Below are 6,000 nucleotides of genomic sequence, written 5' to 3'. Positions count from 1 at the left end.
CTAAAGTGTAAATCTGATCATGGCTGTTTCCTGTTTTAAAGAAATCTCCGGTAGCTCCTCATGGCTTTTTGTGGTAAAATCCCCACAACTTATTCTGGAGTCTCAGGCTCTTTGGGTCTTGACTATACCTACTTATTTAGCTTCATCTATTTTAGTTCCTCTGTCATACCCTGGATATTTGGATTTATCAGCTCTTTTATCCTTTGTTCTTTTACTTGTGCTGTTCCTGGACCTCTCTAGCCCACTCTGTGCTTCACTACTTGGTGGTAGAAATGAGATCTTGATAGTGGTTGCTTCCTCTCCTTCATGCCTGACTGATTGCATGTTATTTCTTCCTTCTGTCAGTCAAAGACTGTCTCCCAGTCTCTTCCTGTTCCAATATTTGTGCCTCCTTTTGTGATATCCATAACCTTTATTGTTTTCTGCTCTGCTACTTCAAAAACTCAATGATTTTTATAATTTGCTTGGATACGATTTCTAAATCTCACTGTAAGTTTGAATGTCTTAATCATGTAGTAAAAAACACAAGTATGATTTATACAAGGTGAGAGTTTGTTCTTTTGTTCTTTGTCAAGAGATAAATGTTTTAATTTTCGAGTGTTCCTAGGAGTAAGGAATGGACCTTAAAACAGGTGGTTTTATATTTGAGAGAAAAAATGGAAAAAAGGGAGGATGGGTAGAAAGAAAGAGATGGTTAAAAATACTTCAAAGGCAAATATATCCAGTTGATAACTTTCTTCCTATATTAAAACTTTTTCTTTTGCACTTTCATTAGTCCACTTTTATTGCTGGGCCTGAACATCCCACATACACAGTTTAAAGGAGGGAGGGTTTATTTGACTCATGGTTTCAGAGGTTTCAGTCCATGGTCAACTGGCTCCAAAGCATAAACATCCTGGTGGAAAGTGTGGAGGAGAAATCTGCTTACTTCATGGTGTCCAGGAAACAGAACAAGCAGAGTGCCGGAAATGAGGGCACCAAGGACCAGAAAAACCCCCCAAAATTGTCCCACTGTGATCTATCTGGGCATTAATGTGCTTTACTAATCTCTCTAGTCAATCAAGTTGGCAATCAAAATTATCTGTCATAGCACCTCTTTCTGGGAATAGGCATACAGATAAAGTACCTCCTTTTGCATTTCTGTGGAGTTCTGATTATCATGGGGTTCTTCTTGATTGTCTATGTAAAGCCTTAATTAGAGGAAATAGTAATGTGTTTCTGAAGCAGAAAAGTCATAGGAATAAAAAAATACTTCAAATAATTCTCAATTTCTATTTAGCAAGATCTGATATAGAACAGAAATAATTAGAGTGATAAAGTCTAACTGGCACTAGTGAATTTGACTAAAAGCCAAGAGCAACAGAGTCAGGACACTTATGTTCATGTTTAAATTACTCAAGTGCTTAATTGTATAATTTCAGTTTCAATTACCAAATGCCCTTACTTTAAAAATTAGTCCTTTGAGTATTAGCTGCATGATGTTGTTATTAAAGTTGAAAATCTGCTATTATGATTTAGAGGATTATTGCAAAGTTGTTGGCATATGTCTTGTTTAATAAATAAGTTTAATTGTGCATGTAATCTGGTAATTTAATAATGATGAATTATATTTTTACAGAAATATTGAATGACTTTTTTTCTTAGGCTAAAACAGAATTACTTTTTAGGGATTTATTTTCCAGGGAAAATATTTTATTATAAAAAATATTTAAGATACCTCTTGTACTAGCGAGATTTTAATGGAAATTTTACATTAAATATCCCTCACCATAAAAGAGGTTGAGAGCAGGGAAATGAACTTCAATTAACAAGGACTCAATGTTTATACCTTTCATGCTTTCTCAGTTTATATTTCCCCTAGAATATTGAGAATATGACAAAGTAGCCCATACAGGGGATTAGTGTATTTTTACTCCGGGAGGCACTTTCCCATTTGATTATGAGCTCAACAGCTGCTATTAATGTCAATGAGCTTCAGTATTCGAGAAAGTCCCTCGATCTCATCCTGAATTACCTTGGGCAAAGCCTCCCAACTGACATGATATTGTTCACGGTTCCATTCGCTCTCTGCTGAACACCGGGGTGGTGGTGGGGGGAGGGTAGTGCCAGTTGTTTTAGACTTATGCTTTAGAGGCAGGCATTTTGGAATTTAAAATTCAAGTATATTTTCAGTTCTAAATGATATCGGCCTCCCAATTGATTCTTAGATGAAATCACTGCATGGAGAAGGGTTGCTTTATTCACCTTTGCCTTCCATTGTGGGGTGAAGAAACTGAGGGATGTAGTTGGATTGACTTATCTGAGATTGCATGATAAAAATAAAGGACCCAAACCCAAGTTTCTGCTCCCCCACTCCCCTTTTTACATGGACAGTAGTGTGAACTCTGGGAAGGGTCATTTTTTTTTTTTTTTTTTGGTGCCAGGGATTGAACTCAGGACCTTGTGCTTGTGAGGCAGGTGGCAGGACCACTGAGCTAGATCCCCAGCTGGGTCATGTTTGTAAACCACAGAACACAGTATTCTTTCTCATGTTTGCGGACCGGTGAGTTTTGGAACTCAATTTCTGGAATGTTAGAAAGTTTCCTTCTCAGCTCCATTACAATGACAATTAAGGGATACAAGAGGACAGAGAGAACAATGGCAGGCAAGAGTTGTCATTCCAACCTTGAGGCTAAAAATAGATGGACAAGTGGTAATTAATTTAGAAGAACAGAGAAGCTGGAATCCCGTCAAGTATTAGGGGAAAGGGTCAGGCAGTAGAGGTGGCCAGGACTTCTGAATGTGAAGTTGCAGCCTGGGCAGAGGATTGGTTGAAAGCCCTTAAAGGAACAGTTAGACACTCCTTCTCCAGAGGACTCCCCTTCTCCACCCTCTCAAAAGAAAAGCAGTTTCTCTAGGGACAGTGAAGCAGAGAAACTCTGGTCTTCAGGATTCCAGGCAGAGCTGAGGAGACGGCGTCAAACTGAAAATGGAGACTAAGGTGAATTCTAAATGCTGATTGGGTGAATGCCTGAAAAATTCGCCTCGGCTCCTCTCCCACGGCTCCTTTCAGAAGGCCTTGGAAAAAGGTCTCTGTCTGTCTGTCTGTCCAACCCCCCCCCCCCCATGTAGCCCAGGCTGGCCTCAAACTCAAGGGATGCTCCTCCCTTGGAAAGGTTTTTATGCCCCTAGTTGAGATTGGAGGATACTTCCCTGGGAAAATGGCTTCAAAGAAAAGTGTTATAAATACAGATATTTCAGAATCTCTCAAGAAAATGGGCAGTGTTCTGTCTTTCCTACACACAGATCTACCAATTGTTTTTTTAGTGCCTCACTCTTCAGTGTGACCAGAAGGTGGACTGTTGTCAGATACTTGAAAAATGACTGCAAAACAAAAGAGAATAAATTACTGTAAAAAGGACTCAGTGGAACCAGAGGTGTTGGGAGGCTATGAAAGAAAGCAAAACAAAGTCAGTCAAAACCCTTCATTATTAATATGGTCAGAGAGAGAAGAAAGTACATATTTGATTCCATTAAAAATAAAACATAGAGAAGAAGAAAGAGGTCTTGGAAATTAAACATAAGATCAAAGACAAAAAAATTTAATAGAAGAGATGGAAGATAAATTTGAGGAAATATTCTGGAAAACAGAACATAAAGAAGGCCAGATGTGGTGACCCACACCTGGAATCCCAGCATTTGGGAGGCTGAGGCAGGAGGATTGCCATGAGTTTGAGGCCAACCTGGGCTATATAGTGAGTTGGAAACAGCCTTAACTATATAAAACACAAAAAAGCAAAGCAAAACAAAAAAAAAATAAAGAAAAGGAAAGAAAAAATGAAATAATTTGAAAATTCATCCAGGAGTTTCAACATCCCACTCACAAGAGTCTTAGAAAGAGTGAACAGAGAAAAATATAGGAAAGAAAGTTAAACAAAATTGACTCAAGAGAATTCCAAACTTGAAAGGTGTAAGACTCCAGGCTGAAAGGGCTAATGTTAGTACCTAGCACAATGTATTTGTCAGTTTTCCAGAGAGACAGAACTAGTAGGAAGTACACACACACACACACACACACACACACACACACACACACACATGGATTAACACATGCACACACAGAGTTATTATAAGGAATTGGCTCATGTGATTATGGAGGCCAAAAAGCACCAAGACTTGCAGGGTGAGTGAGCAAGCTGGAGACCTGGGAGAGCCAATGGTTCCAGTCCGAGTCCAAAGGCTTAAGAACCAGGAGGGCTGATAATGCAGTTTGCGATGAAAGGCATGAGAACCTGAAGCTCCAATTTGAAGGCAAACAGGTAGAAGGACTCCTTCCTTCCTCTGGAGAGTTTCAGCCTTGTTGGTCTATTCAGACCTTCATCTGATTAGACAAGGCTCCCCGATCTCTAGGGAGAATAATCTGCTGACTCATAGTCCACTCATTTTATTGTTAGTTTCATCCACATGCAGCCTCACAGAAATAATACCCAGAGTAATGTTGGACCAAACATCTGGATGCCCTGTGTCCTGGTCATATTGTCAACCATATGTAACAAAAAAGGAAAAAAAAAAATCCATACTAAGTATATGTCATGATAAAATTTCAAAATAAAAGAGTGGAAGGATTCTTCAAGCTAACAAACAGAAAATAAACAAGTAGAGACTCAAATGGCTTTAGCCTTTTTAACAGCAGCCTTGGAAGCTAGAATGGAATAACACTTTCAAAAGATTTAGAGAAAGTTATTTCCAAAATGGAATTCTGTATTCAGCTAGCAGTTAGCTATCAGCTTAGATTTGAGTTTTTATTTTATTTTATTTGTTGAATTTTTAAATTCAAAATTTTCATACCCAGAATTTTTGTTTCCACTGGGAGGGTGTCTCAAGGTCTGTAGTATTTTCTATTGGCAAAGAGTCTATCTGTTGCTCCCATTATTTGACATACGCGCTTACCAAGAGTCACATCTGTTCCTAACTCTATGCTAGGTTTCCTGACATCATAACTATGCAATTTAGTTATTATGTATACTGATGAACTATGAGTAAGAGTTGTTTCTGTGAAAACTACCTTGAGTCCTTCAGAAAAATTCAATAAAGGCATATTGCTAAAGTTGCTGTCAAATTAGAAATTTAGTGTGGAAAAATAGCACAAGTCTGGATATCACAAACCTCACAGGTCTGTTCTTGGATTGCTGTGTAAGAGTCTTTATATTCTTGCTGTATTTTAAGCAAACAAACAAGAAACCAGACAATGAATCTTAGCCCCAGTTAATGCAAGGACGATAGCGTGATATGACAGTTGGTAGACTTACAGTGAAATACAGTGGACCCTCAAGTTACAACTGGCCTGACATATGAACAACTTGGGCTATGACTAGAATTTTAGTTTTAACTTAGGACCAAAGTCTTGAGTTACAATCCAAATGCCAGCCGCTTGTGCTTCCAGATGGTCTCAGATACAGATTTAACCCTTAAAGAGTTCTGGAAGGATCATGACAACATCCTTTCCTGTGTGGAGTTAACTGAGAAATCCTGGGCCAGCATCTTTTTAAGGACACTGAGATCTGCCTGTGTACAGAAGAGACTCTGAAGGCTGTGTAGAGGAGCTGAGCCTCAGTTGACCAACTTGAGTTACAACCAGCCTTCATGAACAAATTGAGTTTGTAATTCAAGGGTCCGCTGTAGAAAGTCTTAGTTTGATTTAAAAAGTTTGATGGTAGCAAGTATTTTACAGCAAATAATAGATGGCTTGATAGTGTGGGAAAAATTAAGATGTTCATATATTTGGCAGTAGAGGAGAGAAATTATCTATACAACAACATTCTCATCATTAATCCGCAGGTAACTGAATCATTTATCAAAATATTTTATTGGTGAAAATTTTTACAATTTTGATAAATAGGTGTCAGGGGTAGGCTGTTACCTATAAAAATAGCACAAAAAGCAAAGCATGAGTCAAGATCCAAAGAAACATCCAGCAGTGGCCTATAGCTTTGCAGCTGGAGCTTAAAAATAATCACATTG

The sequence above is a fragment of the Heterocephalus glaber genome, unplaced genomic scaffold, assembly GCF_053883595.1.
Source record: "Heterocephalus glaber isolate CG9 unplaced genomic scaffold, H.glaber_assembly_v1.0 deba00000071, whole genome shotgun sequence".
Lineage (NCBI taxonomy): Eukaryota > Metazoa > Chordata > Mammalia > Rodentia > Bathyergidae > Heterocephalus > Heterocephalus glaber.
Note: the sequence above shows the minus strand (reverse complement) of the source record.